This window comes from Myxine glutinosa, chromosome 10, assembly GCF_964187855.1.
Source record: "Myxine glutinosa chromosome 10, kmMyxGlut1.1, whole genome shotgun sequence".
Taxonomy (NCBI): domain Eukaryota; kingdom Metazoa; phylum Chordata; class Myxini; order Myxiniformes; family Myxinidae; genus Myxine; species Myxine glutinosa.
The window spans coordinates 83887882-83914557 of record NC_136270.1 but is presented as its reverse complement, the minus strand read 5'-3'; the positions used below and the strand labels follow the sequence as shown (position 1 = coordinate 83914557).

General features: G+C 43.0%; 1 protein-coding gene across 2 annotated transcripts in view; it reads left to right on the top strand.

The window, feature by feature from the left end:
* The window catches only part of LOC137415118 (caskin-1), a 256481-nt gene that overhangs the window by 105571 nt on the left and 124234 nt on the right, over window positions 1-26676 (top strand). The gene's annotated exons all lie outside the window — the stretch shown is intronic.

Genomic DNA, 26676 nt, shown 5'->3' with positions numbered 1-26676 from the left:
TGACTGAATTATTATTATTATTTTAGTAATTAATCGAATAATTAAATAATTAATCGATTAATTGATTAATTAATTAATCAAAAATAGCCTTTGCAGCCAAATCATCTGGTCATTGGCATGTCCAAATATCAGCTTCCTAACTCAAAAGGTGCCTGAGTTAATGGTCAGAAGAGAAAGGAAATTTGATTAATTAAATAAGCACTTAATTAATCGCTAATAATTAAATAACTCCTCAATTAATTGATTAATCTAAAAACAAAAAATGCTGTTTTTGACAAAGCACTTGCTCACTATTGTGCCGAAATTTCAGCTTCCTAGCTCAAAGGATGGCTGAGATATCGCCTGGACAAACAAGAAAGAAAGAAAACAAGAAAACAAACAAGAAAACAAACAACCAGAGTGAAAACTGAGTACTCCCTTTCAGCATGCGTCACTGCCGAGCCCCCTTCGGTCCCCACCAATGACGATTTGCAATGCCTGGAGATGGCATAGGAAAGGTGCGGTGTACAACAAACAAACAAGAAAACAAACAACCAGAGTGAAAACTGAGTACTCCCTTTCAGCGTGCGTCACTGCCGAGCCCCCTTCGGTCCCCACCAATGACGATTTGCAATGCCTGGAGATGGCATAGGAAAGGTACGGTGTACATTAGACATAACATGGCAACAGTTTATCATAGCTTCCTTTTCTTACTCTCTAAGAACTTTAGAATACATCATTACATATTCTCGTGTCCAGACTTTAGGTCTGCGAACTCTGGCATCCCGGCCGACCGGCACAGATTCTGATGTGTCTTGAGCTGGTGGTGCGGTGATACCAGGAAGGAGTGGTCGCTCGGCATCGTCTCTTTCATTCCCTTGACAGGCAGATGCTAAATGAGAAGCATTCCAGATCCGTCCATCAGACAGTTTGTACATGTCCTCTTCGCTCCATAACTTGGAGAGGCGCTGAAAATTTAGATTGTCCCTTTCGGAGAATGGCAGGTTTCTTCACTCGGACGAAGGAGCCACATTCAAAGTTCACATCCTTTACCCCCCCGCCCCCCCTGCCGTTTGTCGGTGTATGCCTTTTGCTTGTTCTGCTGCTCTTGTACCGTGAGTGCTGTGTCTTGGTGTGATGGTGTGTTGGCCTTTGGCATCTGTAATCCAGATACATGAAGCTTGGTGTGCATCTCTCTCCCATGAAGCAGTTCAGCAGGTGATTGCTGTGTTGTGGCATGTTGGGTTGCCCGGTATGTTTGAAGAAAGTCCGTTGCAAATGTTTTCCAGTCTTTCCCCTCGATGTTAGCAGTGAGCAAGCTTTCTTTAAGCTTCGATTGAATCGTTCTATTTCTCCATTCGCTTGCGGGTAGTAGACTGCTGACTTTCTGTGTGTAATGTCTCTGTCTTTCAGAAAGGTTTCAAATTCCCGAGAGGCGAATTGTGAAACATTGTCGGATATCAACTCTTTTGGGTTACCTTCTCTGCTGAAGACAGATGACAGGAACTTGATCACTGTAGTGGAAGTGACCTGGGAGGTGAAGGCAATTTCTGGCCATTTGCTAAAGTAATCGATGAGTGTGATAGCGAAACAACAGTCCATTGGTGCAGAATCGAAGGGCCCCACTACATCGATGATTGCCAGTTTCTCCCAAGCTGCATCAGGATAAGGAACTGGCTGCAGTGGTGATGCATGTGTCACAGCTGTCTTGTCTTGCTGCTGACAAGTAATGCAAGCTTTGATTGCGGACTCTATGTGTGCGTCCATTCCCGGCCACCAGTACAGATCCCTTAACCGCTGCTTTGTCCTCACTATACCCTGGTGAGTGTCATGTGCTAATTTGATGAAATGTGGTTGTAGTGCATCCGAGACAAGAAGGTGGTGAGTACCTCTCATCACGTAGTCCTCTTGTAATGACAGTTCATTTTGCAATCTGAGGTAAGGAAGGAGATCAGGATCCAGGCCTTTCGACGTTTTCGGCCAGCACTTTGTAAGCATTTCCTGCAGCTTTGCTTGAACAGTGCAGGAAATACAGGCAGTTTTGAATTCTTCAGCTGTCACAGCAGTGAAGGTTGATGTGAGCGTTGCAACCTCAACATCATCCTCCAGGCTAGGCTCTGAAGTAGGCAGTGGCAGGCGAGACAAACAATCAGCTGTTACATTTTCAGAGCCAGGCTTGTACTGAATGTCATAATTAAATGACAGAAGCCGTGCGGACCATCTGGCCACATGCATTCCAGCTCTTCCCAATCCTTTTGTGGAAAGCAGTGTAGTGAGAGGACTGTGGTCAGTGCGTAACGGGAAATGTCTGCCCCAGAGATAAGTCCTCCACTTCTCTGTCGCCCACACACATCCAAGTGCTTCCTTTTCCCCCGTGGAATATTTTCTTTCCGATTCAGTCAGCGTTCGGGATGCAAATGCGATGGTTTTCTCTGTTTTGTCAGCATGGATTTGCATCAGAACCACTCCAAGACCATAATCAGAGGCATCAGTTGTCACTATGGTTTGTAGCTCTGGATCAAAAAGAGCGAGAGCTGGACTACTGACAATCAGTTATTTAACTGAGTCAAAACTTTGCTGTGCCTTGACTGACCAGGAGAAGGTGGATGGTCCCCGTAGTAATTCTCTCAGAGGTTCCACGACTGATGCATAGTTGGGGATGCATTTTGCATACCATGATGTGAGTCCGAGAAAAAAGCGCAAACTCTGCACGTCTGTCGGTGGGGGTGCTTGTGACACTGCAACAACATGAGCAAGGTCAGGTTTCAGTCCTGCGTGTGACACCACATGTCCTAAAAATGACAACTCTGTCTGTCTGAAGTGGCATTTTGAAAGGTTCAGTTTCAGCCTAACTGTATCGATACGTTGTAGTACCTCTCTGAGGTTTTTATCATGTGCGTCGGGAGTCCCTCCAAAAACGATTACATCGTCTAGGTAACACCGAGCTCCAGGCTGGTTTTTTAAAATGGCAGACATCATCCTCTGGAAACAACTGGGTGCTGAAGCGAGCCCGTAAGGGATTCGTTTGTAGCGAAACAGTCCCTCATGCGTAATGAAGGGAGTGAGGTCCCTGCTGTGCTCATGCAATACAACCTGGTGGTACGCACTTTGCAGATCCAGTGTGGAGAAAAGTGTGCTGCCTCGCAGCTCTGCAAACATCTCCTCCATATGCAGAAGAGGATATCCGTCAATCACCACCGATTTATTTGGTTCTCTTAAATCCACACACAGCGAATCCCTCCGTTTTGCTTCATTGTCACTACAATTGGTGAAACCCACTCTGAAGATTCAATTGGCTCAATTCCATCCAATTTAACGAGCTTTTTCAACTCCTGAGAAACAGCATCTCTCACAGAAACAGGCAAGCGGCGCAGCTTTTGCTGGACTGGAGTCACATTGGGTCGTATTTTAACGAGATGAATAAACCCCTTTGCACAGCCCAGGGTGTCCTCCTTGCTGTCACCTGTAACATTTGCGACTGGAGTTCGATTTGCCCTGTTTTGGGTGGTAGAAGTGATGCTACCATTCAGCAATTGCATTTCGAGTGCAGCAACCAGGTCTTTGCCCAGAATGGCAGTGCCGCTCCGCACTATGAAGAATTCAGTCAATTTAGCTCCACATCAGTCATTTTAGTTCTTACACGAGCCTCGATTCTGTATACAAAAATGTAAAAAAAAAAAAAAAATATCATGTTATACAGTCACGTGAAAAAGTAAGTACACCCCATGTAAAGTTTTGACTTTTTCAATATATTTCAACATACAGCTATTTGATCTTCATTTCAACAATATTGATAGATAAAGGTGATATAATATAACAAATATCATGAAACATTTACATTTTGTAGTCCATTGTATAATTTAAATAAACATAAATGCAAATTTCGTATGTGGAAAAAGTAAGTACACCCTTGGCTCTAATAGGTGGTATTGCCCCCTTTGGCAGAAGCAACCTCAAGTATGCGTTTCTTATAACTGTCTACCAGTCTCTGACATCGACTGGGAGAAATTTTTGCCCACTCCTCCATGCAGAATTCTTTCAGCTGTGCGATGTTTGAGGGGTTTCTTGCATGCACAGCTCGTTTCAAATCCCTCCACAACATCTCGATGGGATTTAGATCCGGGCTTTGACTTGGCCATTCCAGAACCCTCCATTTCTTTCTTTTCGGGCCATTCCTTGGTGGATTTACTGGTATGTTTAGGGTCATTGTCATGTTGCAAGGTCCACCTTCGGTTGAGCTTCAACTTTATGACAGATGGCCTCACATTATCCTCAAGCACCCTCTGGTACAATGAAGAATTCATAGTGGATTATATGATGGTGAGCTGCCCAGGCCCTGATGCAGCAAAGCTGCCCCAAACCATAATATTTCCTCCACCATGGTTTACAGTTGGTATCAGGTTCTTGTGGTCAAATGCTGTCTTTGGTTTTCGCCAAACATGTCTTCTGGTACTGTGGCTAAATAGCTCTATCTTTGACTCATCTGTCCAGAGCACATTGTTCCAGAAGTGCTGGTCTTTGCCTAGGTGTTCATTGGCAAACTTTAGTCTTGCCCTGATGTTCTTTCTGGACAGAAAAGGTTTCCTCCTGGCACACCTCCCATGTAGATCAAATTTGTGCAGCCTCTTTCTAATGGTGGACTCGTGTACTTTGACATCAACAGTGGCAAGAGTTACCTGTAAGTCCCGTGATGACATTCTGGGGTTCTTAGAGACTTCTTTCAGCATCTTGCGGTCTGCTCTCAGGCTGAACTTGCTGGGGCGGCCTGGCCTGAACAAGTTGGTAGTTGTTTGGAATCTTCTCCACTTGTAGATGATCTTCTGGACAGTCGAATGATTGATTTCAAATTGCTTGGAGATCTTTTTAAATCCCTTCCCAGACTCGTAGGCATCTATAACCTTCTTTCTGAAGGCCTCAGAGAGCTCTTTTGATATCGGCATGGTGACGCCGCACACTTCAACAACAAAGAGCAAACCAAACTAAATGTCTGAGGTATAAATAAGACAGGTTCCTCTAACATCCTCTCTAATGATGTTCTAATCATTTGCACCTGAGCTGGTGCACCTGATTCTAATTTTAGGTATTTGAAGTAGTGATAAATGTAGGGGTGTACTTACTTTTTCCACATGCGAAATTTGCATTTATGTTTATTTAAATTATACAATGGACTACAAAATGTAAATGTTTCATGATATTTGTTATATTATATCACCTTTATCTATCAATATTGTTGAAATGAAGATCAAATGGCTGTATGTTGAAATATGTTGAAAAAGTCAAAACTTTACATGGGGTGTACTTATTTTTTCACGTGACTGTATATCCTTTTTGGCCTTATTACTCTATGGTGAAGAATCACTGAAAAAAAAACTTCTTGTATATGGATTTGTATACGGTTCTTCACCAAAATCGAATGGATTAGTCCTTGTCACACACCCAACATACCCACCAAGTTTTGTCTGAATCAGTCCATAACTTTTTGAGATATTTTGTTCACAAACAGACAGACAAACAAACAGACAGGGGTGAAAACATAACCTGCATCCACCTTCGATTCTTTCCATGTTCCATTGAGTCATCACATTGCCAAAAGACATTATTCTCCCATTGCAGGCCAAGCTAATTGGCTCGAACACCTCAGGTTCAGATGTTGTTTAATGAGCCATCGGCCTGTTTGGCATCACAGCAGCTGATCTGTACTTAAAGGGTCGTAGCATGTTTGCAGTAAGCCCCCAAGGACGAGGTTACGTTCGTTTCCTATGGAAACACGAGACATGTATAACCCCGATTCATATTTAAATGAAATGAATTACTATATACTGTGCCTATAGAAAGTATACACCCCCTTTCAAAATTTTCACCTTTTGTTGCCTTGTAGCCTGGAATTAAATTGCATTAATTTAGACTTTTTCCACCTTTATTTACACATCGTAACCCACACCTTCCAAGTGAAGAACAAATTCTATGAATGTCAGAAAATTAACTAAAAATACAAAACTCGAATATCTTTGTTGGATAAGTGTCTACCCCCCCCCCCCTCCCCCTTATAATAGCAATTGTAGATTAGTTCATGTGTAACTAATCACCTTCAAAATCACACACCTCCACCTGTGTTAAATTTGAGTGATTCTGATTATTTCAGAATAAAATCAGCTGCTTCAGAATGTGGGATTCTGCTGCTGGGTAGTGCATTTCACAGCAAAGACTCAACCATGAGAACAAAGGAGCTTTCAAAAGACCTTCAGGATAAAGTTGTGGAAAGGCACAGATCAGGGAATGGGTATAAAAATATTTCAAAGGCCTTGAATATCCCTTGGAGCATAGTCAAGACAATCATTAAGAATTGGAAGGTGTATGGTACCACCATGACCCTGCCTAGATCAGGCTGTCCCTCAAAACTGGATGACCAAACAAGGAGGAGACTGATCAGAGAGGCCACCAAGAGGCCAATGGTAACTTTGAAAGAGCTTCAGGCCTTTATGGCAAAGACTGGTCATTGTGTGCATGTGACAACAATATCCCAAGCACTCCACAAGTCTGGCCTGTATGGTAGGGTGGCAAGAAGGAAGCCATTACTCAAAAAAGCCCACCTTGAGTTCCGTTTGAGGTATGCAAAAACCACTCCGGAGATTCTGAAGCCATGTGGCAAAAAGTTTTGTGGTCTGAAGAAACCACCAAGATGGAACTTTTTGGCCTACATGCAAAACGTTACGTTTGGCACAAATCCAACGCAGCACAACACCCAAATAATACCATCCCTACTGTGAAGCATGGTGGTGGCAGCATCATGTTATGGTGATGTTTCTTATCAGCAGGGACTGGGGCACTTGTGAGGTTAGAAGGGAAAATGGATGGAGCAAAATACAGAAAAAATCCTAGAGGAAAACCGGCTGCCCTCTGCAATAAAGGTGAAATTTGGACAGAAGTTAACCTTTCAGCATGACAACGACCCGAAGCACCCCTCTAGCGTAAATTTTGAATTTTGAAAAACCGGGCATAACCAGGGAACGGCCATGTTTCAAAAATGGGTGCCACATGGCTGTTGACCACCAAGAAATGCACATATGTTTTGATGGAAACATTGTAAAAGAAGAGTTTTGATGTCTATAATGGGGTTTTTGGGTATGCTGAATACAATGGTGTTGTTTAAAAAATTTTGGACGATGCCTAGTTACAGAAATCCAAGATAGCCACCCATCTTGTGAAACCAGGTGAAATTTTTCCACTGTAATAACTCAGAAACTATTTGACCTAGAGGGATGAATGAGGTGTCTTTCCCCACTAAATCAAGGTTGCCTGATTGATTGATGGGCCTTTCAAGGTTGTCTGAGGTCTAGGTCACCTGAAACCCTAGATGGCAGTCCATACAACTATGTCAAATTTTCCCATGGTCATAACTCCAAGACTAAATATTTGACTTAGAGGGATGAATGAAGTGTCTTTTACCACTAAATTGAGAGTATCCTATTCAATAAATGTGTTTTGATGTAGTCTGGAGTCAAAATCAACAGAAATTAATGTATATGATATTTAAAGGCATTTATTATATATTTTTGGTTTTAGAAATATATGGTTTTAATATGAACATTTTCCATAGGAACCTTTGAAATCCCCTTCAATCAATCAGGCAACCTTGATTTAATGGGGAAAGACACTCAATGGACCATAGTGAATTCTCAAAGGTCCATAATGATCTCATAGGTCGAAAAGGAGAGCATCTGAACAAAAATATGCACGCCATTTTTTTCGAGATCAGATCCAATATGGCTGACTGGTGGCCATTTTGTTACTTAAGCGCGTCCCCAACCATTTATTGAACATGCATGGTCAGATTTTGTTCAAACTTGGCACATGCACAGTACATAATGGCATACACGTAAACCTCACTTTATTTTGTGATCTGATCAATAATGGCCGACTGGTAGACTGGCAGCCATCTTAGTTGACAAAACCCATTATTGAACCCCCTCCTCAACCATTTATCGGACTTGCATTTAGAAATCTTCTTTAAACTTGGCCCACAGATAATGAATAATGGCTTACATAATATGCAGGTCATTTTTTTGGCAAGACCAGATGCAAGAAGGTGAACTGGTGGCCATTTTGTAAATTAAATGTGTCCCCAACCATTTCTTGAATATACATGGTCCGATTTTGTTCAAACTTGGCACAAAGACAATAGATGAGAGTATACATTTGCAGAAAGTTTTGCTTTGTAATCCGAATAAAAATGGCCGACTGGTGGCTTTTAATTCCGTACAGCAAAATTACAAAAACCACAGGGGCTATGACATTTTATGTCCTTTTTTCCTTGTTTACTGCTACCATGGGACAACCAACGTCAGTGTAAATGTAAAATATTAGAGTATTTGAGTACACTTGTGGCCGAGATGAGAGGGCACTTGATTGAGTTGAGAGGACACTCCCACGGGTTATTGGTTAAGATCTTACCGAAGGCAGCAATCTGATAGATTTTGTTGAGTTACATTGCTTGTAAGGTAATATTTGGTCCTGGTTATCTGTTAATGCCTTCAGGGCAACTTGGCATGAGCACTCAGTTGCTACCTCTAAAAAATTGAGTGCTCTCACTTTGAGAAAAAAAAAATACTGATTTACTTATTTTGAGAGGGATCATCAAGGACATTCATTTTTCATAGCATCAGTCTCTCTCTCTCTCTCTCTCCCTCTCTCCTCTCTCCTCTCTCCTCTCTCCTCTCTCCTCTCTCCTCGCTCCTCTCTCCTCTCTCCTTCTCCATCCTGTGTGCTTCGGCATTGTGTTTTCATCCGTTCTGCACCCTTGTCTTCGAGAGAGAGAGGATTGAGAGCGGGCCCTTGTTGGGTGCGGCCTACTGGCTTTGACGGCGCTTTGTAAGCCATTTTAGTGCTTAGAACGCACGTTTTTTATTTACTTTAGCTCGATTATTTAGGTTTGATACCCTCTTGTCCGGTCCGGACAAGGGGGGGGGGGGGGGGGAATTTGATCTGTTTGTTGGTGTTCGACAAACATTGGGTTCTCTCGGTTCTTGGCTACGAACTTTTCTTTGGTCGAGTTAGAATGGCGGGCGAACGTTTCCGCATTGATACGTACGAATCGCTAACTCGTAAACACGGGCTAGCTTGTGTTCCTCCCAACGAGGTGGAAATTAACGATGTGCTTTCCGCCATTGGAAACATCGTTGGTGCACACAGTATTCGCGCTGCCTCTCATATGAATAAGAAATTTGTCGTTTTTTTGTCCGAGGAGCACATGGTAGCGAGTGTAGTCGAACAAGGCTTGTTCATTGAACCGAACACGTTCCTCTCTGTGTTCGCTTTACAAGCCCCGACGGTAAAGATTAACATCAGTAATATCCCGCCATTTATTAGAAATGAGGAGTTACGTGAACAATTAAACAAGTTCGGTAAGGTCGTATCGAGGATTTCGATGGTGCCGATGCGAAATGTTTGCGATCGATTCAAACATGTCATGTCCTTTAAGAGAGTGGTGTACATGATACTGTCTGCAAATGTAAAAACGCTCAATGTCGTGTTGAGTGTGAAAATCAACGGCTTTGAATACAAAATGTATGCCTCCTCGGAGGCTATGACGTGTTTCGAGTGTGGGGCTTACGGGCATGTGAGGAGTGCCTGTCCCAATGCGGTTAAACCGCAGGAACGCGGAGGATTGGTGAGGAGCGACTCCTCTTCACCGCACCATGAAGGGGAGGAGGCGGATCGAGTGGTTAAGCGGCTTAAGCCACCCACCGCACCGACTGCGGTGAGCGAAGCGCCAGACCCGACCACCCCGACCGGGGGGGGGGAGTGTTAGATTTAGAACGTGAGGTGACTAACCCCGCCCCTCCACCTAAGGTGGGAATGAAAGTGGTTGAACCCTCTCCCATTTCGTCCACTGTACACGACAGTGCGGACGATAACATGGAAGTAGCTGTAGCGGACACCAGGAAAAAAGGTCAGAAGCGTTCAAGTGATGAATCCTGTGATTCCAAAGAAAAACAAAATAAGATTCAGATCGTGTCAGGCTCGCAGGACCGCCAGGGTGAGGCCTACACCGGAAACAGCTTGGTGGTAATGGAGATGGTACCGGAAGTGTGTGTACGTGAGGAAGATTCGCTTGCACCACTTGCCGAGATTGAGTATGACCCGGAAAATAGTCGATCCTCTCAGGATGTGGTAAGTCCTTCTCCTGATAACCAAACTCACTCAGACGAGTTAGCGGCTGGATCTGCTAGTGAGGAAAAAATAGATAAAGGGGAAAGTCCTTACGACTGTGAGGATAACGTTAACCCTTCCCTGACAGATAAAAATGAAAGGGATGATGAGGTGGAGGACATACTTATAGCCACAGGGGATATGGTAAATTTGGAAGGGTCTGCAAAGAGCGCGGAGGTCCTTGACCCTAGAGAATTGCTGTTTCCAAAACTAAGTGTTCAACAAATAGTAGGAAAAGGTGCAGATCAAGATGAAGCACTTGTTTCTGATGAAACCTCTTCGACTCTACTCTTTAGTGCTTTAAGTGCTCAAGAGAGTGAGGCGGGTGATGCAACACCATCACCAGGGTTTCTCAAGAAAGTGTTATTAAGTTCCTTGATGAAACGTTCAGGAAAAGACGTGTAAAAATCAAAGACTACTGTCCAAATCTGGATGATTTTATTTTGACTGCAAAGAACATGATTCGTGAACCCTATCAGGTTAACATGTCAGAACCTCTATTCCACAGGTTAAGAAAATGTGTAACTCGAGCGGGTAAGGAACTTCATGAACAGGCTAGTTAACAGAATGGAGATGAAAGTAGCATCCTTAAACATCAACAGTGGTCGCAGATGTGTGCGTCGCCTCCAGGTGTTTCAAATGTTTCAGAATGAAAAAATTGATGTGCTGATGTTACAAGAGACGCACGCAAATCAGTCTTCTGAGGTTGAGTGGCATAAAATCTTTAAAGGTTGTCACTTTCTCTCCAGTGCTTTCGTTGATGCCAAGGCTGGTGTGGCAGTAGTGTTACATCCTAGACTCCAGCCGTTGGAGATCATATGTAGGGAAATTTGCAAGGGCCATTTACTATCTGTGGAGTTTGTCAGTGGTAACCAAAAGATTTGCACGACTAATGTATACTGCCCTCGTGCTAACTCTGCAAGAAGTGCTTTTCTTCACAAGTTAGCGGGTTTTTTAAGCACTATTGACCTGTCCATGTTGGTTTGTTTGGGGGGAGACTACAACTGTACCCTCAACCCACAACTTGATAGAAATACTCCTGAGCCTCATCCACCGAGTGCAAGGCCTTTGGCACAGCTCATTAGAAAATTTCAACTTGTGGATGTGTGGCGGGTACAGAACTCCAACATCTGGCAGTACACGTAGGTTTGTGCCGCAAGAAATATTTTGACAATGGCTCGTTTGGATATAATTTATGTTAACCCTGATAAGGTAAATCTTGTCAAGAATTCTTATATAAGGCCATCTGGTTTTTCTGATCATCACATGGTCGTTGTTGTATGTGGCTTACCTCATCACGTTTGTAGAAGTGCATATTGGACTTTCAATGTCAAACTTTTACAAAGTGAGCATTTCAAAGAAGCATTCAGAATGGTATGGAAGGAATGTGAAATGCAAAAGTTTTCCAACCTAAATTTAAGGCAATGGTGAGATTACACAAAATCCCCAATTAAGTGTTTTTGCCAGCAATACTGTCGTTATAATACCTGTAACACACTCGGTGTGATAACTGCCTTAAAAAACGATATACTTTATTGTGAGCAGAAATCTGGAATGTCCAACGAAAATGTCCAGCAGTTGTCAGAGAAAAGAACACTACTGGCTGAAATGGTGAAAGAGCGTGCATCTGGTGCTTTCGTCCGACTGCGAATGGACAATATCCAACTTGACAAACCAAACAAAGACTTTTTCAATTTGGAAAAGACAGCCAAGATCCCTCAACAAATTCGTGCTTTGCGCTCTTCTGCCGGTGCGCTTCTGTCTTCTCAAAGTGACATCAATAATGAATTACGAAACTTTTATTCAAAGCTGTTTGCCTTGAGAACGGTGAATCAGGAAAACAGAAACGGGATGTTTGAACTGCTCCCATCTCTGTCTGAAGACCAGCAACAACAACTGGAGCCTGGCATCTCTCTTGGAGAACTTACTGCTGCTCTTAAAGGAATCCAATATGGGAAAGCCCCTGGACTTGACGGCCTCCCAGTTGACATTTACAAGGCCTTTTGGGCCATTCTAGGCCCTACTCTACTTGACATCTTTCATGATAGCCTTGAACAAGGTGAATTGCCACTAAGTTGCCGGAGGTCAGTTTTGTGTCTCCTTCCTAAAAAAGGGAACTTGCAAGACGTCACAAATTGACGGCCTGTGTCACTCCTAAATACAGACTATAAATATTGTCGAAGGCACTCGCGATACGTCTAAATCTGCATTGGGGCAGTCATCCCCCTTTTGATTGATATTGATCAGTCTTATTGTGTTCCTGAGCGTTCTATTTACGATAACATTTTTTTGGTGAGAGACGTGATCAGTCTCGGTCGTACTACATCTCATGGTTTTGGTTTGGTTATTTTAGATCAAGAAAAAGCTTTTGACAGTGTTGCCCATTCTTTTTTGTTTGCTGTACTAAGGAGAGCTGGTTTCGGACAAAATTTTGTTTCTTATGTTAAGTTGTTGTATGAAAATGCATCCTGTCTGTTGAAGGTAAACAACAGCTTATGTCGCCCTTTTCCCTTTCAGTGAGGCATCCGTCAGGGCTGCCCGCTTTCAGGTATGCTCTACAGTCTCTCGGTCGAACCTTTACTAGCTTTGCTCCGCAACTCAGTGGAAGGAATCTCCTTAACAAAAAACTACAAAATGGTTACTTCAGCTTATGCGGATGACATTTGTGTTGCTGTTTCCAGCCAAAATGATGTGGGTGAAGTCTCTCGATGTCTGTCCCAGTTTGAGCTCGCTTCCATGGCAAAAGTAAATTGGAACAAAAGTGCTGCCTTATGGGTGGGGCCCAGTGTGCCTTCCTCAGCTCTGCCTGTTACCAGGAGGAATGCAGTGGAATAAAGGGGGTTTTAAATATTTAGGGTTATTTCTCGGAGTCCAAGCATATGAACAAAAAAATTGGGAGGGTTTCTTGGAAAGAATTAAGCAGAAACTAGCTAGGTGGAAACGGTTGCACCACCCTCTATCGCTTAAGGCAAGGGTGACAATAATAAATAACCTGGTGGTTCCATTTATTTGGCATAAAATTATCCCCCTCCAACCTCCTAGATACTTGGTCACAGGCATTCAGAGGGTTCTAACTCAGTTTTTCTGGGGAGGCCACCATTGGCTTGGACCAGACGTGGTGTGCAGACCCCGAAATGCAGGTGGCCAAAGCTTGATACATGTCCCGAGTCGGATAATGGCTTTCCGCATGTTGACGATAAAGCGTTTATTGTATGGCGAGTGTGTCCCATGGCGGCCTCTCACAAATGCTTGGCTGCAGGAAGCAGATGGGTTGAAGTATGACCGAGAGCTCTTCCTCATGGACCTGCAGCATGTCAACACGACTCTGCTCCCCGAGTTTCATCAGAGCCTTTTGAATGCCTGGCAAGTCCTTGGAATACAATGATTAGAGGTGTCCTACGATGCCAAAAAATATATGCATGAGCCATTGGTTCTGAATCCTTTATTCCCTGAAATTTCAACCTCCAGGTCATTTATGCATTGCTTCACCTGTAATGGAATAAACAGAGTGCGAGACCTGATGAAGCCTTCCCTAAATGGATGGTTATCCACCGGTTCTCTCACATCAAAAGTGGGGGTTCGGTCATCTAGAATGGTGGACAAAGTTTTGAGAGTTGTGATTAAAACTTTCAGGGAATTAAATATCGGGTGGACTGGGGCAGATGAAGTGGTGGACTCTCGTCTCTATTTCCCCGAGCTCCAAATCAGCTCAAAAAAACAACAGTGTGTCTTGTCAAATTCAAATGGTTGTGGTGTGTTTCATGTGATGGGGAAAAAGTTATTTATGGGATATGCCAAGAGGTGCTTATACTGGGTTTCACAAAACCTTTTAAAAATCGGTGGGAGGAGATCATTCCCGCTAGTTCATTCCTATCTCCAGTGTGGAAAGAGATGTATAGGTCTCCAACTTAGGTCGAACCGGAGACTTAAATTGGCGATTAGTTCATCAGGCCCTGGTCACCCAATACTTACTTCATAAGTTTGATCCTTCTGTACAGAATGTTTGTCCTTTTTGTGAAGAGGCTGAAAATGTGACCCATGCTTTCGTGGAATGTAGGAGATTGGTACCCCTTTTTTGTTTCCTCCAACAGTTATTTTATAAACTTAAGTTTGTTTTTTCTGTTCCAATTTTTGTGTGTGGTATTGAAAGGAGCACCAAGAGCAAGACAGCGGTCCCTTTCTTGAATTTTCTGTGCGGGATTGCTAAACTAGCAATTTATAAAACTAGGAAGATCAAATTGAGTGGCAGAGATGAAAATGTGCTCTTTTGCTTTGAAGGAATAGTGTCGGCCCGGATAAAATTAGAGCAGTTTTACCATTTGAGTTTCGGCAGAGTGAACGACGATTTTTTTTACAGATGAGGTGTTGAGTTTGTTTTTGTAAATTTTACTAAGCTCAATGTCCACATATATATATCTATATACATCTTTTTTGCTTGTACAACTTCCTTTTCTTGTAAAAATTTGTGGTGTTTTACGTGTGTGTCACACAAAAGTCAAGTCTCTCTCTCTCTCTCTCTCTCTCTCTCTCTCTCTCTCTCTCTCTCTCTCTCTCTCTCTCATTCTCTCATTCTCTCATTCTCTCATTCTCTCATTCTCTCATACTCTCATACTCTCATTCTCTCATTCTCTCATTCTCTCATTCTCTCATACTCTCTCTCTCTCTCTCATTCTCATGTCTTCACATCTCTCCCCATCTCTCTCCATACTCCCTGGGCTGAATGGATAGCCTAGACATATGCACACTCATCACTGAGCCGTTAATGTGGGTTTGAATCTCGACCCAGCTATTAACTGTCATCCTGGTGTTTCTCAGACAGGGTGCTTCATCATTGTGTGTGCCGTCCCTCAGATGGACGTTAAACTGGATGTCCCATCTGCCAGCATAGTTGGTGGATGTTGATAGACAAATTGTCTTTCACGTTGTCTTTCGTGAAGAATAGGTGAGTTAGCCTAAGTATCCTGAACAAGTTGCAAATTCCTGCTCGAGTCTTCAGGGGGCATTGCATCATTGACCCCTTGCTCTCTTTTATTCCCCACGTCCTTTATTCCTCCAATTCTCTCTCTATTCTATCCGCCTCTTCTCCTGTTGGTGTTGGTGTGTCCCCACCCTTTTCCACTGTTCTTTTTGCTTTTTATTAAGTTGTGTCCTAGACCGTTCTGCATTCTTGCTACTCCATGAGCCTCAACTCTGTATATAAAAATGATCTTTCCCCCAAATGGATGACATGAATTAAACGAATTTTCTGAACACATTGTTCAGAGAGGTTTTGGGATTGAAGAGTCCAAGCCTCCACAATGGACAGTTCCCAGCTGATGATCCAGATGGCCATCCAATCTGGCAGTCATTAAGCTTTAGGAATTTCTTCACGTATCCCTGGTACATTATATTTCGCTATTTCACTTTCCGAGCTCTCTTAACCCCACTTCTTTCACCTCCATTTATCTTACATGCAGGTGATTTGAGAGTAATTGTAACAGTTCAATCTTTTTCGGTATTTCGTATTTTTACAAACAAATTGGTATAAATTATTTTTTTAAAGGAAATGTTGCATTTAATTACATCATCATTGGGTCGATCTGATTGGACAAAATTTCATAACATGCTTGACATTAAAGGCTCTTGGAGACCGAAAACTGAAGTTAGGGATCAAATCGTAGTCTAATTATATTTTTCATATTCCCGGGGTGTATATAAACAGTTTATTGAAGGCGAGTTAACTATTTTTCAGCTATATGATTCAAGAATACTTCGAAAAATTTGTACGTAATAAATTGTACGTATTTGTGGACTAACTATGGAATACAATATTTATTAATAACATTTGGTTTTAATCAATTTTTAATTTGTAAAGCAAGGTGTATTAGATGCCTTGAAGTTAAAAAAAAAATGAACAACATAAGTAAGTCAGTCAAGGCAAGTTTGGTGTGCACAGCTGTATTGTTCTTCTGATGTAGATTTTAAATAAAAATAAAAATGCCTGATTGTGTTACCTGTGCAAAGGTTGTTTGCTTTCATTAAATGGTCTGAGGACTGTAATATTATAATACTGTAATAATGTGTTGTAATATAATCATATGCATTTGGTGAGGGGTGTGAGAACTTGGGTTTCACTGGGGGTAGGTATATGACCTTTTAGGATTTGGGGTTGGTAGAGTTGTTTCTAATCAAGCAACAGCTTTCACAAGTGCAAGGCTAGACAATGTTAAATTAATATGACATTTAACTGTTCTTTTATTTAACTGTTCCCTCTCCCACCTCACTCAATTCCCTGCCCCCTCCCCCCCTTCACTAATAACCCCACCTCTCTCCTCTCTCCCCCCACCCCTGCTCCCCCTCTTTCTCCGCCTCCCCAATCTCTCCTCTCCCCTCCCTAGTGAGGAGGGGAGGAGACAGAGTTAGGGTTCTGAGGGTGGTAGAGGGGGTGGGAGCAGAGATGGGACAAGTTGGAAGGGTGAGGTTGAGACTTGGTGAGGTGGGTAGGGGGGGGGGGGGTGAGGAGTGTTTAGACTTTAGAGGGATATCGTTGAGGTGGGGAAGGAATTGCGGAGTTGTGATAAATGGGATTAATGGTTGGTAGGACAGACTGGGGGGGAGGGGAGGGGGGGGTTTGAAGGCTTAGAGTAAGAATATGATTGAAGCCTTTAGGTTGGGGGTTTGGGAGGTCAAAACTTTAGGGATTTTTATTTGAGCAAAACGAAACAAAACTTTAGGGATTTGGGAGTGGGGTTTGATGGCTTGTGGTTTGTGAGGGGAATTGGAACTAGAGAACTTGAAGTCACATCTTCCATTGCGCGAATGTTCTGTGGGTACCTGCTAGTTGCTTCATATGCCTCATAGAGTCAGGTTTTTCAACCATATTCCCCCCACCTCACCCCACTACCAATCGAATTAATGGATCTTCAGGTTGCAATTACCAGTGGTTGACATTTGCTGTTATTCAAGCATACATGATGTTTATTTCCTGAATTGTCTCATGCAATTACCAATCATTTGTGTGTGAGGTAGATGGTGCTGTGGCTTTGGTTCAATCACACCCTTTCCTCCAGGGCTTCAAGCAAGTGGTGCACAACCATGTCATGTCATCAACCATCCCTACCCCAGAGATGTTACCTACTACATCCTGACCTGACCTAACCCAACCCTTTTAATTTCAGGTTTCTGTGTTTCCTCCCCTCCTCCCTCTTTCCTCCCTTATTGTTCATTCATTCCCTTGCCTGTTGTGTCCAACTGAGCATCCTGTAGTATGTTAAACAGTAAGTCCTGTAGCAGGACTTGTCGGTAGCTGGTGTGTGGATAGGTGATAGATACTGGGATTGGTACAGCGTAGGCATGATGGGCCGAATGGCCTTCTCCTTGTATGTAAAGTGATCAGTCCAACGGGATGGTGCAGAAGTATCGTTCTTGCTTTTGAGCTGTCTAGTCTCCCAACTTTAAACTCCCAACCCGAGTACACTGTCCGATTCGTGTTCCGCAGTCAGGGCTTTGCATCAGGAAGTCCCTGTATTGATATTAATTTATAATGATGATAAGTTAATTAGACATTTCCATTTATTGGCTAAATGTTGATGGAAATATAATTGCTAAGTTGCTCCCACCCTCACCTGATGCGCTTCTAATCCAGGAATCTCCACCAGGGTGCAATTCCTTGTTGCCTGAGGATTCATCCATTTCGAAGGAAACTGGACAACTTGCCTTCAGGCTTAATCACATTCACCAACAATTCTTACATAAATTGTGCCTTCCATTCACGGACATGGTTTTTATTTGTGCAGATTTTTTTTTTTTTTGTCTTCTGCGAACAATTACACACCGCTTCACTTGTGTACACATCAACTGAATAGTGCAGCAGATAAACACAAAAATTTTGCATTTTATGAGAAAAGCATGAAATTTTTAACATAGTTAGTGCATACCATTAAGGTTTATTTTCAGATGTGGAGGGAAGTCAGATTTGACCTCTGAGGACCGTGAGAGGTCAAATCCAATATGGCCACCAGTCCACCGGGTCTAATGTTCAAACGCGCTTAATTTTGGAACCAAACAGTGTAGAAAAACATTATAGGTGTCATTTCCAACTAAATTAGGGATGCCCATTCATTTGGTAATACGTTTGAGATCGCCAGAACTCAAGGACATGCATTTAGGTCAAGGTCAAAGTCAAATTACGTTAAATATCTATTTTTATGATACTGCAGTTGGAACTGCTATTGGAAAAAGTTCATTTGAACTTTTAAAACTTAATTTTTTCAGGTACAGGGATAGGTACAGAACACCCAAAGACCAGAAATGATGAAAAAAAAGTGTTTACACTGCAAGGAATGATGCAATAACCTCTTAAAAAATAACTGTAGTTAACCAAGTATGTCCACAAAAGCTTACATTAAATCAAGTGCAATGATGAAAATTGGTAATGATCAAAATCTAACAGTCTCCAGAACAGAAGCACAGTGCAGTGCACTTGAGTGCAGCTTTGGCACACTTGCAGCATTCAGTGCATCCTTTCTTGCAGCGACAGTGGATCAATTCATGGCACGACTTTGATGCTTCACGGAGAGTGGTCCAAAGAGGCTGCCACCCAGTTGTTTCCTTTATCCAGCCCCAGTCAGATGGCTCTGGCATCTCTGGATCCATGACCAATGCCTGGTTCCAACAGTTGGCCTAGTAGCAAGTGCGCTTGATGTGCTGCTTCAGTGCTGCCTGGGTTGGAGGAATGTTCTCTAGACTTCTAGACTTCTGTGTGAAGAGCTGCTTCCTGGCGTCATTCACTTCCGTGCTCTCACTGGTTCGGTCATACATCAGCACCACAAATCGCTCTAGCAGTAACATTGATCCTTCACTGACCTCACTTGGCATGCCTAGGAGTTCATTGAAAGCATCATTCACCCCTGGGAAAGACTTCCAAGTTTCCCAGGCAGTCTTCTTTCCTCTGCCAGCAAATACAGATACAGTGTCACACCTGGTGAAAGCGTGAAGGACTGGGAGAGTCAGACACTGTGTTGGATTCATTGTGGCAACCATTTCGTGAACAGCTATGTACCGAAAGCTTGACCCGACACCAAAGGCAACCCACAGCTCATCAGGGCTGTCTTGCTGAATGAAGCCACAGCCAGTACCACCACATCAGTATCAACGGTACATATGGTCACCTTCTTACACCCCTTTTGCACAGCATCTGCCACATGCAGAAGTAGACGAGTGTCGGCCTCCTCTTGCGAACATGGGGCAAGGCGGGCCAAGTATGACTCAGCAGGAGAGCAGAGAACTCCACTTCCATCTGTTGCATACAGTTCCTTGCCCTCTGCTAGAGGAAGATGAACAGCTTCGTGTGAAAGGAAAGCAAACAATTCGGTTTTGTTCTCATCGACTCGAAGGAAGTCCTTCCAGTTCTTTGGCATCACAGTTGAAGGAGTCACCCTTTTCCTGGTGCCCTTTCCCCTCTTCTGTCTTGTTGAGGCTTTCAGGCTGGCAGGTAGGTATACATCCCAGACAAGGTCAATGCAGCTGCTTTTCTCAAGTTGAGCAGAGATGTATGGTGCAAACACTCTTTCTCCATACTCTTGAAATGTTCTTGATGTTCCAGGATTTAGGATTTGAACCACAGCTGCACCATCGAGAATTGTTGCATCAGTCACAGGCGTACTGTTGTTTTCGAGCAGATCTGATTCCAGGCAGCGAAGTAGATCTGCTTTAACACCAATCCGCATTTTTCCTCCAGTTGAAAGAGCTGGCGGGGCTGCCTGGTTTTCATGGGAGAAGAAATTGTCAATGTCTCCATCTCGTGTTTGACAGGAGATGTACAGCCTCGAAAAGAGACCACAGTCACTCTTCAATGCTGCAAGCTGTGCCTTCTGTTTTGACTTAATCTTGACCTGTGGCCTACTGAACAGTGGCAACTTGTTCTTTGGAAGTGTTTGTGTAACAGGTGTTGTACACTGTTCTAGCCTTTCTGCCACAAACTTGGTGTACTGCTCCTCACCAAGGGTCTCGATCCTTCTCACAGTTTCGGCCACTTGGGTGTCCATGATGTCTCCTGTGTCAATGACTAGTAGGTCTTGGCTGTGTTCTCGAAATGGATTCCCCATCTCTTCCAATACTGTCACAAGTGCCTTAACCTCCTTCAGGAATGCTGCGTGCACTCCAGGTTGCTGGTCGTGGTGATGGTGTCCAGTGTCACCAGCACCATCCTGTTGCTTTATGGCCTGTTCCTCAAACTCTGTAGTGATCCTGGCAATTTCTGGCCCTGCTACCATCCAGCGTCTGAGTGCTCCTGGATTGCTAGTCAATCCAATAGCCCCACTAGAACCTTTCACCATTGCATTGTTCTGCTCATGGGACTGGTCAAGTGCCATGGCAGATAACTTGTTGCTGGTTTTGTGCACCACAAAATTTCCAGACTTGAATTCTGCTAGGACACCCGGGTTGTTTTCAGCGAGAGTCGTCATATCACGGATGTGTACGGAAAGCCATCTGGAGTAGTGCGTGTGATCTAGGGCGAACATCCAGGGCATGATCTGCGTCAGGGATTCCACGTACAGCTGGAAGTTACCTTCACGAAGTGACCTGATGTACCGCAGCAAGAGAAGCTCCAATGGCAGGGTCTTAAGCCAGTAGTCAAAGTGGACACTGGTCTTTGCCCGCTCTATGCACCACTCCTCAAAAGGCGGACTATCTGGTTGCATGGCATCAGTATCATCGGATGTGCAGTCTTCACTGTAAGCTTGTTGGAGGAGTGTATAAAGGCTTGCAGCTGTGACTTGATGTGCATGGCGGGTCTTGGTGACATGGCTGGCATGTATGAAGGAATTTGCTATTCCGGAGCTTGCAATGTCAGCCTGTACCAGGGCGTTTGTCCAGCCACTGTCTTCCAACCAGTCTCCCAGCAACTTCAACGTGGCCATCTCGATGTGTAGACCACCGAATATGATCACACAGTGATCCTCTCCGTGAGTGGCTGGCCAGGTCCACTGGATCTCTTTAGCAAGGGCATACAGTGGTTGGTCAGCAGCAAGGACAGGCGTCTGACCAGGGTTCAAGTGCTGAACTGCTGCCTTGACGATGTCCATGGAGTGCCGTATCATTGCCACTGAGTGTGCGTTGTCAACAAACAGAAGAAATAGTGCGTTGATTGCTGCAGGTGGGGTGACAGCTTGGTGTGCGTCAGTGTGGTAGGCAGACCACGATATCCAGCCATCCATTGTAGACATTTCAAGAGCTGTCTTGACTCTGCTGAGCCATGCATACTCATCTTCTGTGGCAGCTGCAGCAGCCAGGAGGTTGGAAGCTCTCACGGGACCTTGTACAGCCGGTGCACTAAAGTCCTTTGTCTTGAAGGCAGCTGGTGGTACAATTGTGTAGGCTGATGGCAGAGGTGTCACTGACTTGGTGGAAGAGCCACCCTGACTAATCAATGTTACACTACGATCAGTTCCACCATGTGTGTGTGACGGATGCTGCATAAGCGAGATTCCGGTGCCGTGGAAGGAATCTTTGGCTGTTGCAGAACTTGGATTGTGGTCAATGTTGTCCACAGCTCCTGTTGTGAACAGTCCATAACGCAACTTTGGTGGGCAAACTACATCTTCTACACTAAAGCTCTGGCAGACACCATTGGCAATGTGATGTGAGTTGCAACAGTCTGCCATAGGAGACACACAATCCCAGATTGAACAGTGTGTCAACCAGCTCTCTACTTCGTGTAACTGCATGGATCTTGAGGGACAGATAGAGTGGGAGTGGAGTTTCTCGGCTGCGGCTATGACGTGCTGAGCTTGATGAATCCACGTTTCGTGCATGCTTCACGCTGTTGAACACCATCAATTGGGAGATTGCTAGGGCAGGTTTTGTGGTGGTTGTGTGGACCAGCTGTGTCTGATGCTTGATGTTTGCCCCATCGAGTATCATGTTGACTAGAGCAAGGAGGGATGGTGGCACAGCCTCCTGTTGGCAGTTTGCCTGGAACGACCCATCAAAGGAGAAACTTGAGTCAAAGATCTCTTTGCGCACCACCTGTGCTGCTCGCATTAAGTGCATGGCATCACTGTCATGATAACAGGCCATCTTGAGGGCTGGTCCAATGTCCTTCTCAAAACTTAGAAGTGTGTCTCTTCCCTGTGAATATGCCCTCAGATCAGGAAGCGCAGAAAGCAGCCTGCTTTACAGTCTGGTAGTGTGAATCCGTTTCCCTACAGTCAGACCAAGCTGCTCCAGTCTGACCTTGTACAGCTGAGCGATGTCTATCAGTTATCAGTCTATCAGTGGTATTTACTTAAGTGAGGTGGATAACCACAACAATTGTGCATCTTATGCGAAAAGCAGGACATTTATAACATAGTTAGTGCATACCATTAGGTTTATTTTAAGATATCTGCATACTTGGGATACTTCATTTTGACCTTATTTTTTGGTCAGTTTTGACCTTGACCTTGACCTAAATGCATTTCCTTCAATTCTGGCGATCTCAAAAGTATCACCAAATGAATGGCCACCCCCAATTTAGTTGGAAATGATACCTTAAATGTTTTTCTACGCTGTTTGGTTCCAAAATTAAGCGCGTTTGAACATTACCCCTGGGGAACTGGCGGCCATTTTGTATTTGACCTCTCAAGGTCCTCAGAGGTCAAATCTGACTTCCCTCCACATCTGAAAATAAACCTTATCGTATATACTAACTATGCTAGAAATTTCATGCTTTTCTCAAAAAATGCACAATTTGTTAAAATATGAGAGCTTATCCGCTGTACTAGAAAAGCTGGAAAGGTAAACAAACACGCATTATGCAATATTAAATTGCCAGTTGCCTGCTCTGTGAAGACAGCACGAGTTTTAATTATGTGTTTCCAAGCCCGGTTTAAGAAATGAGCAATATATGTTAATGTCATGAACATACTTTATCTTCTCCCACGTGTGCATCTCACACTTTAATGTGTTTATGGCCTTTTGGGGCTGCATAATTGATTAGGAAAACAAGAACGGCAACGTGTAGAAAAAATACCTCTGCGGCTAAACAGTATATGTTTTGTATTCCACTGCCCTGGTGTTGGGCAAGCGGCTAGGGTGAGGGCTTAGGATCCTAGGATCCTGGGTTCGAATCCCGGTCAATCGCTGAATTAACGCCAGGGGGTTGACTCAGCCTGTCATCCTTCCGAGGTCGGCAAATTGAGTACCAGTTCACTGGTAATTCCCTGTTTGTCGTAAAAAGGCGACAAAAAGGGTTGGCGTCATGAAGGGCATCCGGCCGTAAAACATTGCTTCAAAAAGGGGCCAAAAAAACAACAACAACCACGGTCCCCGAAAAAGGCCAACCCCCGCTTGCGGGGAAAAATGGCCTCTAAAGGTGGTTATTTTTTTATTTTTTTATTCCACTGATAGGCCAGATCTGGATTCCTACCTGAACAAAAATCGAATCGGCTTGTTCTTGTCACCCAACAAACTCATCCAAGTTTTGAAATAACTCGTCCACAACCTATATATATATATATATATATATATATATATATATATATATATATATATATATATATATATATATATATATATATATATATATATATATTTATATATATATATATATATATATATATATATATATATATATATATATATATATGTATGTATGTATGTATGTATGTATGTATGTATGTATGTATGTATGTATGTATGTATGTATGTATATATATATATATATATATATATATATTTATTACGTATTACCTCCCCAAACCCCGGTTATGGTGCACCTCAGAGCAGTGCCGGATTAAGCCTCGGCTGGCCCTAAGGCACATTTTGAAATTTTAGAGAATGGCCTGAACAATTTAAATTAGATCTCGGGCTCATGGAAATGGACCCCAGACAAAAGATGACCTGATTCATGAACAAAATATTTAATACAAAAAAAGACAAATATTTAATGTGAAAAGAAACTACTTTCAAACTAGTTTAGTCTATACAATTTGCAGTGTATGAATATATGCATGACAAAACACGCACAGATTTGGCACTTTGCTTTACAGTTTACTAGACCTTAGATTGTAACCTTGCGCGCGTTTACAACTGCAAACTCTTCAATTACGGAACTGAAGTCCAGTTCTCGGAGCAAATCACTTTCAATGCACAAAAGGGCCATTTTTGTGGCCCGAATTTTTGGCTGGCCCTAAGGCACATGCCTTGTCTGCCTAATGGTTAATCCGGCAATGCCTCAGAGTCTTGAGAGGGAATGCGGCAGAAAGATTTGTTATTTTGAGTGTTCTAATAAACCATGGTAAAACCACACCAATGCACTTGCAGAACAAAACAAGTAATTGTATTAAGAACTATCACATACACAATAATAACACTCTTAAAGAAAGTACCATGAAAATATCACTTGCATCAAATGAACAATACATATGATGGTACCATCATTCCCCAATGCTCAATGAACAATCTTTTCTACAATGAACAATGCTTTCTCCTTCACAAACACGTCTTTTCACCTTTTACTAAAGTCATCTCCATTTCACACAAAAATCTTAATAACGATATTACCTGAAACGAAAAATCCTACAAGTATATAATAACAACAAAGGCGGAAGTGACGAATCCGTAACAATATATATATATATCTTCTATACCTATAAAAGGCTGCTAGTATTCTAGTAATATAGATAACTACTTGAGGACTCGCTCTGTGCTTGGATCACATGGGCCTGGCTTCGAACAACAGGTAACTCTCGCCCAATAAGTGTCATTACGGCATTGTGTTTGAGCAATTTCCGAGGCTTGTTTCCCAGGTAGTGAGCCTGTTGATCAAATACGAACGCTGACGGCTCGAAGTGGTCTTCGCGAACAACAAGATATTTTGAATGAGCACACGTTTTGATTTTGAATTTGGTTGTTTCTAGGTTTTTCAACTACAAAGCACACGACCGTTGACGATCATTTGTTGGGTCAAAGGTTCAAAAAACGACTTCTGAGTTCTGTGGGCAAATTTCCCAATTAGTGGAATAGTTAAAAGCTGGCACATCGGCATCTTAAATGCTGGAATAACTTGTGATGAAACGCAGACCTACACGACCATCAATGAGTCGTGCAACTTTCACCTAATTGGAATCGTAGCTCATTTGCATAACGGAGGTGAAAACAGTCTGATTTTAAAACACGATTATCTGGCTTATTTATTATTCTCTCTATTTTTTAAAATTTTTGTGCCAATGGGTCAGGGATATCATCCTCTTAAACATATTTCTTCAAAAAAATTATTGATTGTGTCCCTTTAATGCATTTAATAGTTTTCCTGGAAAGGTAAAGCAGCAAAAGCAGTAGATCGGTTTAGAAGCATTGGGGATGGAGGGTCATGGATGTTGGCAGGGATTGGAGGTAGCTTAGCTATGGATTTGTGATTGTATGCATCTTGTGTAGTGATTGTGATGTTTGTGAGAGGGTTTCGTCAAAAGGTGAATGTGCTGGAGGTGTTTCATTACTCCTCACACTTCAACTCCCTTCATCCTCTTTCCCCCCACAATGTTTCTATATAAAGCAAGGTTTGTTTTTGTTAATTTGTTTTTTGATCAAATCAATATCGGTCATATTGAATCAAATTAGGTCATTTAACCGATTTGTTTTTTGTCTTGCCCTTCCAATTATATGGCACTGATTTTGACACCTTGTGAGCTATCACATCTCAATCAATATCCACATACACTATTCCACATTTTAAAATGCCTCTATTTTCTGCCATCTCCCGGCGGAATGTGAAATAGGACGCAAAACTCGCCAAAAAACAGTCATCATCGTTTGGGATTTTCCTCGCTTTGCCTTTTTGACATGAACAACTGGCGTCTGGGGAAGCTTGTCAGCAGAAACGTGAAGACTGACTGTATGATCCTGCTATCCGTGAACAACCTTCCCACGACCAGCGCTGGATGTTATCCTTCGAGTCACTTGGGTGTAGAACAAGAGTGTGCTAACGGTCGCATCTCAATTTATTGCAATTGGAGTGCAGACAGCCGGCTAAGAGGGCAGTTTGTCAAATTGACCGAAATGTAAGGACAATCACTCCTTTCTTTTCCTATAAATGTCACCCGATGATTGGAGAGGAAGGTTCTTTCATTTTTCATGGAAATGAATATCTTCTAATCATTCATGTGAATTGTTGAGTAATTATTTATACAATTGCTTCCACTTCCCATCCTGTCTTGACTGGTCCATTATTCTAAGGCTCTCGGTTGAAGGTAGACCAGGCTGGGGAGAAAGCCAAAGTTTGACGTTTGAGAGAAATGCCATTTCATCGGGTGGTGTGGGTCTCGTTGGCTGCCTTGCCCTGTGGGATCAGAAACGAGGGCTAATGAGGCTTTGGCCTGAATAATCAGGATCCAACCAACAATTGAGATGGTTCTTACTCCCATGCACATAAAATAATGAGATTGTAAAGTTCAATACTCGATCAGTGTCATAAATTTGGAGAAAATGAAGCAGTGACTATAAATTAAGAGGGAGACGATTGTAATG